Here is a 14477-nt window from a genome sequence, read left to right as displayed (position 1 = left end):
GTATGAAGTCCCAGGCCTCAAAACTGGAAAAGCCCGATCCCCTCATTGAAATGTACTGACAGAAAAAGACGCTTTGGACTTAGGACTACATTTGCTCACTTAAAAGTTAGGTAATTCAAGGAAAGAGGAAGTGGATAGCAGTACTGGTGTGATATGTCATTTAAATGGACAAATGGCTTCTCTCTACTTGTGACAAGAGAAACTGCCTCTTCCTGAGAAGGCAAGGATGGGGGCATAGGCAGATCTTCTATACATTGATACAGACCAGGCAATTCTGTTTGGTGCTGGTTAAGGATCAAAAACTGGATCCTAGCTACTGCTAGTGTTGGAATTTGTCCACACAGATAACTGATTAGCTTTTAAAAAAATACTATAAATACTTTCCTGTTAGTGTTAACACCTTCCAGTGTTCTCCTCCTGTTTTCCTCCTTTTTTCTTCCAGCTTTTGATTTGAGAGAGGTTGAAGCAATCATTACCCAGCACCTATATAAAGAGACTAACGGTATACTTTCAGATTGATTTCATGGCCTGGTCTTCTACTCAGCACTTTTAATCTGACAAACTTAAGCTGGATCACTCAAAACAGAAACTGTCATGAAGACATGCTTCTTTTTCATGGTTTGAATGCCCAAATGTAAAATAAGGTGCAAAAAAAGTTAGTTTTTGCTTGGGGTACTTGAGTTTACCAAAATTCCACTGAGCACAACCCTCTCCTGAAGCATTCAGAACCTTTCATGAACACTAATGACCTTACAAGGGCAAGACAGTTTTGCGTTAAGAACAATTTGTTGCTCAGATGAGACACCTGAAAAACATGAATTAAAATAATGTGTTATGTTAAGCAGGGATAAATTAAAGAATAAATCATCAAATAAGGTTTTGAAAAAAAACCAGTTTGGGAACCAGATTTCAAAGGCAGTTAGTGTTTGCCGAATTTGTGGAATATTCTCATTCTGGATTTCTTCTTGCCCATAGCAAGAGTCAGACCTTTGGCAACGAACAGAAATGATCTTGCATGGTTATGAATAGAAGCAGGACCTGCGTATGCTTGTGATACGTGCCCACTCTTCTATATTGTCTGCTCTGCAGCACCATTCCCTTTCAGCACTGAATAACCATGTGCTGTATTGATAAAAGCCTATCCAGCAGACTGAGGAAAGTAGTTTTGCCCCTCTGTTCAGCATTTATAAGAAAAATCTGAACTACTGTGTCCACTTTGGGGATCTTCAGTACAAAGAGACAGGTAAACTAGAGCAAGACCAGTAGGAAGGCTACCAAAATTTTTAACAGGATGGACTACATGATGTAAGAGTTGAGAGTGAGAGAAATGGGTTCATTCAGCTTGGAGAACAGAAGCTTAAGGAAGGATCTGATTGCTGTCTACAACTAAAATGGGTGGTTATAGAAAACAGATTCTTCTTAGAGAGGCAAGTTGCAGCTGGGGAGCTCTTAGTAGATATAAGGGAAAAAACCTTCCTAATGAGGTGCTCAGGTGGGAGAAGAGGTCACTGCAAAATCCCCATCCCCAGAGATAATCAAGGCCCTGAGCAACATGGTGTAATTTCAAAGCTGATCTCGTCTGGAGTAAGGGAGTGAGTTTGGACCAGATGAGGTCCTAAGATCTCTTCCAAGCTAAATTATATGATTTACAAGATTATGAAAGGGACATAATGCAGAGAAACACATAAGCTACATGATAAAATCCATTTTGCTTTCAGTGGCATTTAAACATGTCTTTGAATTATTCCTGAAACAGAATCAAGAAATAAATATAGGGAGATAAAGTGCCTATATATAGCTTCAAAAATTTTTGAAGAGGGGAAGGACGTTCTGTCTAGCCTGCCAGATTGGAACCAAGGAGACCATTTTTCATTTCCAACATTTTTTTTATAGGCTCTTTTCTGATTTGGGGCAAATAACTTAATCTCACTATAAATTAGCTGCTGATTTATTAAGTAACAGGGTAAATCCATTTATATTTAGATATTTGTGAGTCCTTCAAATAATACTAAAATAAAGTTTACAAGTGAACTCCAACAGGACAAAGGAGAGGATGCATCTCCTTAAGTTCTGCATCATCCATCTTAGTGTAAGACAAACTGCCATAAGAGTATCATTGACGGCAAAGCTAGGTGGTTTGGCTCCGGGGTAGATATCTATCATCTAGACATCTGCATTTGACTAAAAGAATCTCACCCAGGAAGCTATGGTGCAAAACTGCTTTCTCATGGCAGAAGCCTTCAGATGTAGCATTAATCAAAATGCAAAAAGAAATAGCGTGGATGTTGCTTGTCTTCAGTTTCTCAGTAACTGCACTTGGTGAGTTTTGTTTGTTTGTTTGTTTTGGCACTGTCACAAATAATACATTGACAAAAACACATTGTAATATCTGTATTCAAAAAAATAGATTATGATAATCATAAAGCTGCCCCAATGACTTTCGAGAAATAAACTTCTGCATGAAAAACAAATGGTTCAAATTAAACTTGGATTAAATATGAATGACAGTTGTGAAAAATATCTTTGGAATTGTTCTAGGACAAGCACATTGACTGCTTACATACACAGAAATCTTTGCCAGTTCTTTGAACAACACAAATCCCTTGTACTCTCCAATTTGCAGTGCATTTTTTGGATGCCAAAATCACCACCAAAATGAAACATGACTTCTTCCATATGATGTTAAGTAGATATTGTGTCCTGTGTTCAAAACTTGTGGTCTGTCTGCCTGCGTTTTCTACACATCCCAATGCAATTATCACTTCTCTGGATGTGAGGCAGTAGGTGAAGCAATATGTACATGAAGCAAAAGTGAAACTCTACCACAAGCCTGAGTTCAGTAAAAGAAAAAGTCCATCTTAGAGCAAACCCCTTCTCCAACTACTTTACCATTGATATAAAGGTACAGAGTTATCCCTAGAGCAAATTAATTTGCCAACATATTATCTGCTGCCATGTCTATTTTCCTAATCATGCTTCTACAAAGTCCCATCTCTCCTGACATCTTTCACTTCGACATTCTTCCTGGAATTACAGTTAGCCTGACTTAATTTAATTAGCATACAGATCATGTACACATGTTCTACCACAGTAGTGCTTACAGTCTTATAATATGTGTTTATATCCCAAAGGGCATCTTAGTCTACATTTTGGGCATTTTAAATCCACATCACTTACTCAGCTACAACACAAAAGATTAAAGCTGTAGGGCTGGTCTACAAACTTCACCTCTTGACTTTTCTTAAGCTGGGACTGTAAACATGTTACAGTAGAAATGATCTTTTCATTCTCTGTACATCACCTACTGCAATGTAACTCTTGTCCAATAGTGGGATGCCTGCATATTTTACACTAATACAAATAACAAATATCAATGAGCAAAATATATATTGTGTGTGTGTAACGGAGAAAACCTGCATGAGAAGGAAATTATTTTTCATTAGAGAGAACAGCAAAATCTACACATTCAAGGATAAGCAAAATCCAGAGAAGAACAGTAAATATATCACTGTAGGTTTTCATCAGATTCTGGGCTGCTACAAGGTCTTGGGCAATCCCAGTGAACCAGCGTGTGTGAAGCCTGTGGGTTTCCTTGTGCCGCCACCTGGTTTCCTCCTCCCCAGGAACAATGCGGTGCATGGGGCTGGGAGGGCAGGAGAGCACCCAGCCCTGGAGGACAGCTACTGCCCCAAGCCTGTCAGCATTTCCACTCTTTCACACACATCTCAACTTCAGACAGGGATTACATCATTTTAACCACTTTTCTCACATTTAAAAAAGTCAAAATTAGTCAAAACAAAAACAGCAACCATGTGTGCTTAGGGATGTGAGCAGAGGAATAAGGATAAACAAATCTGCTGTCTTGCATATCCTACCAGCAGTTCGTCTCAGCGTGATCCTTAAAAACAGCAGGGTGCCATGCCTCAGCTTTTATCAAACAACATTTATAGGACACTCCACATTCCCTACCAGCGGACCACAAAGAATCAACAGGGAACTAATAGGCTGTCCTTTATTTTTGAAATGTTAGGGTCCAGCTTACTAAAAAAAATACTATGATGTATTTTGTTTTGTTTTGTTTTGCTTTATAGCATGGGAAAGAATGAATGAGAAGTGACCCATGCAGGCTTACTTATGAAAAATTACAGTTCGTATTACAGGCATGTTTATGAAAACAACTGTCTGCAAGGGCAGTTACCCTTCAAAATCACAGTTCTGCATCTGCATGGACACATAAAGTTTGCTGTAAAGTCTGTTTTAAGGGACTGTCAGTTTTTCAGTATCTGAAGAGGGAAGGCAGGGTCTAGTATGTCTAGACAGATGTGTTCAGGGGTGTTGTCCCTAGACAGCAAAGGATATACGGCCTTTAAAGAGGACAAAGATTGGCTTTGCTATAAAAGAACAAGCCACTTCCTGGAGAGGAAGATGCACTGATTTTTTAGGAAAATACAGACATATTGTGAGCTCCAAGGAACAGCGATATGGAGAGGAAGGAAGAGGCTGTGATGTGAGGACTAAACATTACCTACCTATAAACATTACCTACCTATAAACTGTAATTAAAGCTCATAGCCTGTTATAAAGGAGTCTTTGTACAATCTTCACCTAGATGACAAGAAGCAAATGCTTTATTTTATGTCTTTATTGTTTTCCTCTTCTGCTTCTCTCCTGCCTGAAGAAAAAAAACCAAAACCAAAACAGAAATGACAAAACACCACCTTGTAAAATACACCTGTAATGTGGATTTCACTGATAGTAAGGAGGAAAACCAAGGCAGAATATGCATTTGAACAGAAGCAAAAGGCTCTTCACTCAGGGAAAGACAAAAAAAGTAAGAAACTATAGTGATAGCCTGATAACAAAGGGGAATTTCCCAATGAGGTGCCATGACTCCATGCTTAGACACTGGTTCTCTGGACTCTCAAAGTTTCAAGAAAAAGTTGGTGCTGTTACATTCACAGAGTTCATATAGAAAATAAGAAATGTTTTCCAAATTTTTAATAACATATTTTGCAAATTCAGTACGTTAATTTTGCTACAGGAATATTCTCAGAATAGCAAATAAAATATGTGAGAGGTAGACAATGGAAAACTGTTTTTTAGCTTTCATATTCCAGTAAGTGAGCACATAACATCCTCCCTTTGGCTGTAAGATAGCTATATTCTCTTATATTTGATTGTGAATAAGCACAGATGCAGGTTCAAGGGGTTCTCTTCCATGATTCCTGCTCTGGTTTTAAAATTCTCAATAAATGTATTGAGCTGGGTTTCTTCCTGTATCATTTGCCAAATGACATAATTATTTTAGCAATATTATGAAGACTAATGTATTATAGCAACTCAGTAGCTTGTGGTCTTAAAATGTTAGGAAAGGAAGTGAGGGGGAGGACAGATGTAAACTCCTTTGAACAGGGAAATAATCCTGAAATCTACTCTTGTCTTTCTTATCACCTAACATTCACCTCTTATTATGTTCAAATATGCCAGACAGTGGTTAATAACAGATAAGTGTATCCAGAAGGTCAAACACATCATTTCATGCTCCTTATCTCTGTAATCTTCATTCAGAGAAATTCTCTTCTTCTTATGGAATCTGGGGCAACTTTTCTGGAAACTGCAGTGATAGCAAACTCAGTAAGTTATCGGTCCCCACAACATGTGTGAGTTGTGGCTGGAAGCTGAGCAGTTGTAGATATCGACTAACAGCGGATTTTTTCCATTATATCTGTCATTAGGCTGAAGCAAGCATGAGATCATGGCACATTGAGTACAAAATGAAGGATGAATAACTTCACGAGGCTTTAAGGAAAACTGCCAGAAAAGGTGTGGGAAAAAGTGGCACTGAAACAGAATAACAGATTAATGCATTAGCCTCTCATTGTCAGACTAGTAAGAAGGTAGATGATATAATTAATGAATTGGTGGTCTTCATTTAGCAGACTTTTGGGTATGTAGCTCAAAGACAGAATGCAACTTTTAGTCTACCTTTGAAAATCATCCAGGAAAAGGCAGAAGCACAATTTTAAGGCTGGATCTGAGGACTGCTTCAAGAAATAAACAAAACATTTGGCAGGCAGAACTAAATACGTGTCATGTGAAATGCTAAAGTACACCTGATATCTATAATCTTCTCTTTACTTAAAGAGTGGGAAACACTCATCTCTAGAGCTTTTGAAACACACTGGATATGTTCTGTTTCAAGAATTTTGTGATTAACACCAGCACAGACTACTTATTGCCTCTGTGTGGTAGCTACATGTGAGGACTGCTGCTTTAAGTCTTGTGTTCATAAAAATGTGTGTGAAATAAGAGAGAATATAAGCATATTCAGAAATATCTCCCTTTCTGAGGGACAGAATAGTTGAAACATCTTAGCACCCAATCCTAATGTTACTTCTCAGCACATAATGAAAATAAAGTTGTTTCTCCTGGACACAGAGTAGATCCATATGTCCCCTCATGACTATAAAAATAAAATTCCGATCTCCCTTAGTCAAATCTTGTGCACTGAGAAGCTACAATACAGCACACCCTTTAGGGCATAATCCTTATTTATGCTTTTTAGACAGAAATATCCCAGAGGAGAAGGCTCCAGACACTCTTCCTTCCTCTCTTTTTCAAAGGATTTTTTTCATCTTTTTAGGACGGTTAGCATGTTGTTCTCAAACAGAAGCAAAAAAGCTATACCTTTTACTACAAGCAGATTTCTTGAGGGAAAAGAAGATTTGGAAGAAAATAATAGTAATAGTTTTAATGTAGATATTAATGAGATCTGGTGTAGATCCAATTTCTGTTTAGAGCAGACCCCCTCCAAAATGAGTATTCTGCCTCAGTTTTCAAGCAGACTGATAAGGTGCAACATGGCAGAAGGTTGAACGGCAATTTTGAAGAAAACTGTAGAATTGGAAATGTCTATTTCCAAGGTGGCAGAAAAAAATTTAAAAGCTGAAAGGCCTAAACTGAATCATCTTCATTCTCCAATACTCAAAGAACCAGCACAGTAATCACAAATCTTACAATAAGGATTTTCAATAAATCATGAAGATTTGTAGTGGTTCTATCTATTGGCTACACCTAGAAGCTATCTTTAAGAAAGAGAGGGAAATGGTATTCTAGATAACAAGGAAGTCAATAATCTGACAATATCAATATGGATAATTTTAGAATAAACTTTGAAGGAGAGAATAATTAGGCATTGGGTAATTGGAAAGTAACACAGACTGAAAAATGGATGTTCAAAAGGAGGCTGTGTCAAAGCGATATAATACCCTTCTTTGACTGTGTGAAGGAGGTTTTTAAAATATACAGCTCTCCTCTAGTATAATTTTAATGTAGTATTTGATACAATGTCACACAGAAAAATATTGTTTAAGATGGAGAAGAGTGTTAATTGTAGAACTGAAATTTGAATAAAATATTACTCAGAGAGAAGACTATAAATGAAGTGCCTTGAAAAGGGATGATCCAGGATATATTGGACTTCCTCAGGGACTGCTTTTAGGATTAGTCTTATTTAATATTTCCATAACTGATGGTCTCACAAGAAGTAGGAATATACTAATTAAAGTTAATGGTAGCCCAAAAAGTCAGGTCTCAAACCAGAGGAACCTCAGACTAATGACACATGAATTACATTAGAATAATAGAAATGTAACAGATGAAAACCAGGTTATTGATTAGCAAATAAGAACAAGACTTTCTGCAGCAAACTAGGAGCTTGCCAATTGAAGATCTCTGGTGAGAAGAAAGCCTGAGAGTAGCCTATGAAGCACCAGTGTGACGCAACTATGAACAAAAGCAAATGTGATCCCGTGTGGGAAGAACTCTGTTACTGTAGCTGTGTAGGCACTGATGTGGCCTCATCTGAAGGACTCCACAAAAGTGTGACTACTCATTTTCAAGAAATGTAAAACTGAAGCATGTTCTGGGAATGGTTACTGGGATTATCACAGATATTCTGGAGGCTTCATGTCCTCTTCATGTAGCAAGGACCATGTGAGTTAAAGGCCAGCATAGCCATCAGAACAAATAGGCATAAACTGGCTGTAAATTATTTCTGCTGAGAGATGAAGTTGCATGATGACCAGAGCAACGACATTTCCGCACAGCCACCCAGAATAAGACCAGTCAAGGAAGAAGGAAGAGGAATGGGATCAAGTGAACTTAATATGCAAGTTTATTAAGATGTTATGAAAATAATTATATAGCTTGTCTCTTTGTAACAGCAGTGGACAGGACTCAGTGAGCCAAGAGGAGCCCTTGAATCCAAATGTGATCCAAGTGTTGATCTCCCTTCCCCCTCCTTGTCTCCCTTGAGCCCATATATGACTTTGATCTGCCCACTCTGATCCTCCACCACAAAGGTATTCACACAAATTTATTCTCAGAGGAGGATATGACAGTCTCTCTTGAAATGTCCACTGTATATATTTCCCAAACCCTTTCAGGACTGTTTGCTTCTTTGAATAAATGGCTTGAGGTTTGTATTTCCGGTAATCTTTTACAACTTAAAAAATCCTTCTGAAGAAGAAACCACACAAGTTTTCACAGTTCATTTGCATCTTTGTTCCAGCCTCGATCTAATTCTTTAATTTTTTTCTCTCTCTTTTTTTTTACCTGGAAGGTCACTCTGAATCCAATCCACAATCTTCCTTTACAAAAACAGAGTTCATAACTTCTTCTGGAAGTAAAACCAGATAATTTGCCTGATGGTATTAATTTGTTTCCTTTCTCTTTAGTTTTAGTTGAATATGTTAAATGTGTTAAATAACCTCTACCAACATTGTCATGGCGTCTGCTTCAATAGCTTTATGCAAATAAACTTGTATCAGCTATGTGCTCCAACATTCTTTACTTAGCAAGTATAGTGCAGCCACTGTTCAAATTCAATGACAGTTTCTATCACAAGCTTTTCCTAATGGTGCTATAGAAACCAAATAGGAAATCTCATTGTAAAACAAAGTTCCAGCAGCACATTTTCAGCCTCTTTCAATGATAAACCTGATCACAGGAACATGATTTAAGCTGTTAGTATAACACATATAATAAAAAAGTAATTAATGTACTAAACCGGGTAGCTGTAGAGACTTAGAATTAAGACATGCAATACAAAAAACAACAACAACAAAAAAAGTTAAGCCCATTGTGTGGAAAACTTACAGTAAGGAAGTATGAATAAAATCATCCATGGGAAATGTATAATCATAGTTTCCATAAAAACTAACAAAAATAAAATTCATAATACATTATTTTCTCCATAGAAAAAATTAATAAACTGCCAACACCCTTTACAATATAATAATGCTGAATTTCATAGAAGCTTTTCCTGAAGAAATGTTGTAATAGTTCTTCTGTACAAAAACAACATTGCTGCTTTGCTCCAGTCTTCACTCAGTGAAGTCCACTCTGTTGGATCATTGCACCCGGGTGGAACCCTCTGAAATTCAAATGAACTCCCTGCAAGTGTCACGCTTTGCATACAGGCTGCTTGCTGTAAGCTACAGCTTCTGTTCACCTATTTGTGAGCAAACTGCAGTTTTTCTATCAGAAATGAGTGATCAGATTCAAACTTAAACCCAAGCTTGGCCAAAATTCAGGAGGCTCTAGACCCATTTCTGATTTTGCTGGCTACACCTGGGCATGCTGGCTCACATCCTGAGGAGTTCAGCACCTAATTACCTTTGAAGATCTGCGCCTTAACTATTTCTAAGCCAGCCATCACCACAGTATCCTTGTGACAACTGACAGCATTCTTAAGAAGCACTTCGTGGCTGGATCAGAAACTTTGTCATGCTTTTGTTTTAAAATGACACAAAAAGTACATGGAAAAAATGTTGTGTCGATGGTTTCTCAGAGTGAAAAGAAACATTATTTTTAATTATGCACGTATTTTTGCCGAAAACGTCAGTTTTCTGCGTGAAACTTTTCAGTTTGATAATTATTGGCTCATTTATTGTCTTCAGCTGTAAGAGGAAATTAGGGTAACTTCTGATTATCTTGCTGCTTAATGGATATGGTTATGAGTCAGAGCGGTCTCAGATTCCCCTTTTGCTTTTAGGCATTTTGGCAAACTCCTGACTAATTTTTTTTCTTGTACAGTAGCAGGAATGGGAAGTACTGTTCCATTCAATTCCTTCAGCTGTGACTACTACTAATTATTTTCAAGGTTTCCCTTAGGAAGACGCTCTCACAGGAAACATGCTCCTAGTCTCACCTATGTGTGCAGGATGGTGATGTGTCTGGGAGGCAAAACACTCCAGGCCAAGGAAGAAGACCAAAATGTTTTTTTCTGTGAATTCTTGTGAGGAGGTTGGTTTCATTGCCAAAAAAAGAGTTTGTGGAGCACTGACATCCTGACTACATGAATGCTGGATAGGTTAAACATTGGACTCAGGCTCAAGGATTAGTTTAATACAGTCGCAAGGAGGTAAAAGAGTTTACTGAAAAGTTATTTATCCATTCATAGGGAAATACTTCTACCGGCATTACCTCTGGTGCTGCCCATATAGCTTCAGCTGTTGCATATACATTGTTTTTTACCTTTCGACCCTGTTTTTCCCTAATTCTCCTAACAGTCGAGTGAAGAGAAAAAGTACTGGAAAGAAGCCGCACCACCCAACTCCCAGCTCCCGAGCAAGCCCTGCGGAGGGCGGCAGGTTGGGGCTGTTTGGCTCCTGAGCATCCCCTAGTGACCGGCTGCCCCACTGCAGCCTCCTGCAGCTCCGAGCCCGCAGGAGGAGCGAACCCCAGGTTTCTCCGAGCCCGAAAGACCGATTCCTACAAATAAAGAAAGTACAGACACCAGTCCTGGACTTACAAAAGCTCTGATGCGCTACAGAATAAGTCATCACTTCAAGATAACAAGGACTTCTTTTTAATCCAAGTATGTATCCTGTCTTAAAAACCAACTGGCATCTCTTGTTTGATCTGCCGAAACAGGAACTGAAGATACTTCTACAGATATACTACTTTTCACTTAAAATTAGCTAATGACTTATAAATCAAATAATGAAAGAAGGGATTGTTACTATTATTTCCCCACTGGATGCTGCAGCCTGTTAATAGAGTTTATATTTCATAGACAGATAACCGTGTATTTCTTTTGGTCACCCATTTAACTGCTTGCTGTATTTGAAAGACGAGGATGGGTAAGTTTTGACTCAAGAAAACCCTGCAAGCAGTAGAGATTGCTGGTAAACAAACAGGAAAAAAATCATCCGCTTTGGCAATATGTGGGATTCTTTATTTTTTTTTTCTCCCTGCAACAGCAACTATTTTTTTTTTTTTCCTAAATACTTTCACCAGCTTCAGGAAAGGGTGGGTTAGAGTTTCCTGAGCCTTTTCAGAACATGGTTTTAACGTAGCCGTGTTTTCAGAAGAGCCCCTAGAGAGTCTTGTTTTGGAACACTCTGACGCCTACACATTATTATCTTTGCTACATTTTGCAGTTTTGCGTGAAATTTATTTTTAATCTTTAACAAAAACATGCCCCTGTTTATCTTAAATTCATAAAGGGTTTAATAATTTAAAACAAAATAACTTTTTAAATAATTAGATTTACAATGAATGCCAAAACATAAAAGTATAAAGCAACTTAACAAGAAAGGACTTCTTAAAGATCAAAGAAAATGTGTTTATTTGATTTGATTCAAAACAAATAAAAAGTACTTTCACTTTAACAGGTTATAACTGGCTGTTGACAGAAACCAGTGAAAGAGTTTCCCAGCCCCACAGAATAAAGGTTTTCTTCTGATAGAGGTTCACGTACTCAGAACAGATTGCCCACTGATACGTCAAAGGCATTATATTTTGAAAAGTGACAAAGCTGCATCAGTATGAAAAAAGGTGGATAAAAAGGCAAGTTTCCTCGGACAACACACTCCTTTTGCTGTTATTAAGTAGGACTGATGGTGTAAATCAATTGGAAATGTACAGACCTCTCCTGAAATGGTGCCATGTTGGGATCTGGGCAAGAAAAACCTAAGTAATGGAAACAGGAATTTGCTTTAAGCCAGGCTGTCTAAAACTTTGTTTAATGAGGTTTTATGTTTGTTAATACCAATTTAACTGCTAAAAGAGCATTTCAAACAGTATGGGCTTTTTCTAAAGAGTAAACAATTTCCTCATTACTAAAAGATAAAAGAATTCGTGGTCTAAAGATCACTTGGAACCTCAGTGAAGTCCCTCATCTAAACCAAAGAGACCAGACTCGACATTCCAGAAATGCTGAGGTAAAAAACATCCAGAAAATATTCAAAACATTAATACATGTTGACCTTCTCTACACAAAATGATGAAAAATCAATTATTAAAAAAATTCATAATTTGCAGTTATCTTTAAAAGCCATATGTGAAATTAATTACTCTAACTTTAAAGAAGTAGTCATTTTAGAAGAGAAGTACTTATTTTCACTCTAATTTTAGCATGTCCACATACTCTATGTCCACATACTATGTCCACATACTCTTTTAAGAGTGTCCCCATACAAGAACGGCCTCTTTAGCAGCCACAGTCATTGCACCCCACTTTCCAGCCAGTTACCATCAGTCTGGAAGATGTCTTCACACAGACTCTCCAGACCTGCACGTCGGGCCCAGAGTCGTGGTGAACGGAGACAAATCCAGTTGGTGGCCGGTCACGAGTGGTGTTCCCCAGGGCTCACTGTTGGGGCCAGTTCTGTTTAATCTCTTTATCAATGATCTGGATGAGATGACCAACTGCACCCTCAGTAAGTTCGCAGATGATACCAAGCTGAGTGGAAGTTTTGATCTGCTGGAGGGTAGGATGGCCATACAGAGGGATCTGAACCAGCTGGATCGTTGGGCTGAGGCCACTGGTAGGAGGTTTAACAAGGTCAAGTGCCAGGTCCTCCACTTGAGTCACAACAACCCCAGGCAGGGCTACAGGCTCGGGGAAGAGTGGCTGGAAAGCTGCCTGGCAGAGAGGGATCTGTGGGTGCTGATTGACAGCTGGCTAAATATGAGCCAGAAGTGTGCCCAGGTGGCCAAAAAGGCCAACAGCATCCTGGCTTGTACCAGGAATAGTGTGGCCAGCAGGAATAAGGAAGTGTGCCACTGCACCTGGCACTGGTGAGGTCCTCTATTTGGGTTTGGGCCTCTCATCATAATAAGGACATTGAAATACTAGAGAGAGTGCAGAGGAGGGTGACAGAGCTAGTGAGGGGACAAGTCTTATTCCATGAACACTTCCCGGCAGGCAGCCTTCAGCACACATTGCCTGCATGGGGGGCTGCTGCCCTGGGATTCCTATTTGCACCCTGGTGAGCCCGGTGCTGGAGGCAGCCTTGAAATGACCTGCAACACAGAGGGTAGCCAGACCTACTGCTTCTGAGCAGCCAAAGCACTCATCGCTCACCACATGCTCTCATTTCTGATCAAAGGTTTGGTCAGCCTGATAGTTGCTCATGTAACTCTTATTAACTTGCAGTGGGGCCACAGAGAGGAATGAGTCAGTCATCCACCACTGAGATGCTCACTTTAAGATCATTAAAACCAAGGCAGTTGTGAAAGAAAAAGTTGCTTGAATTTAAAATACTTAGTAATTTTATGAGAAAATATGTGTGTGATTTGTTTTTATGTCTGGAAGTTTTCCCTAGCGTGAAAGCCTTTAAAGGAAAACCAGATCTTTCTTGCAATGTATGTTCTTTTATGTTATGCAGCCTCGTCTGTGGACTGCAGTGATGTCAAAAATGTACATGGAGTGATTGCATCCTGTCTGTGTCCTGCAAGAATGACTTTGAAATTAAGATGTTTCATCTCTACAGTCATATCCTGATCAACAAACTCAGTCAATAAATAAATACATTTAGTGACAAACCTAGCTTTTTCTGTAAGCTGCAGTTAAACAGGAACTTGATTTGTTTTTTGTATTCACATCTATTCTATAATAATGAATCCAAACCCACAATATCCGAGTACCCATTATAAGATCAGAGAAACCTTTGTGGTACCCATTTTCCTAAAAATGATTTTAAAAACCCAGTCCTCCATTCTTGTTCTTTTGAAGTCTTTGCTTTAAGTCTAAGAACTGAATACAAAGGGCCAGAACTGTGGTTGAGAATGTTGGTTTTTTTTGAAGTAGTGAACCGATTTTGCCCAAGAAAGGGGAAAATGCAGTATAAACATGTCAATTTTAAAGTACTTTTTTCCAAAGCTGAGTGTGCCGTTAAATCTTTTGTGTGTGTGTGTTGTTTGTTTGTTTTTGTTTGTTTTGTTTTTTGTTTTGTAAAATGTGGTGTCTAATTGTTGCACATGAAATTTTTAGCACCAGGGCTGTTTAGGGCAAAATCTTAAAGGGTTGAATGAGCTACAGATCTCAGAAGAAATCTATAAGTGATACACCAGACATACACCTTTGGCTATGCATTGAAATATGTGGAAAACTTTCTCATGATTGTTGGAAAGTCTTTCAGAGTTCTTTAACTGCAAGCTAATATTAACCTTGTTACTGTACTGTC

General features: G+C 38.5%; 1 protein-coding gene and 1 long non-coding RNA gene across 4 annotated transcripts in view; both read left to right on the top strand.

Moving 5' to 3' along the window:
- Nucleotides 1-14477, top strand: part of POMP (proteasome maturation protein) — a 138661-nt gene that overhangs the window by 115787 nt on the left and 8397 nt on the right. The window lies entirely within an intron of this gene.
- LOC309448998 lies at nt 10735-13840 on the top strand. Of its 3 annotated transcripts, none has more exons than XR_014185890.1 (3): nt 10735-10882; nt 11682-11856; nt 13680-13840. It is a non-coding gene; the product is annotated as an uncharacterized lncRNA (long non-coding RNA). The 3 variants fall into 3 exon arrangements; XR_014185891.1 differs by having other exon boundaries at nt 11682-12230; XR_014185892.1 differs by having other exon boundaries at nt 11682-13840.

This window comes from Streptopelia decaocto (genome assembly GCF_964273445.1).
Source record: "Streptopelia decaocto genome assembly, chromosome: 1".
Taxonomy (NCBI): Eukaryota; Metazoa; Chordata; class Aves; order Columbiformes; family Columbidae; genus Streptopelia; species Streptopelia decaocto.
The sequence above is the reverse complement of the archived record's forward strand: the minus strand, read 5'-3'. Positions and strand labels throughout refer to the sequence as shown.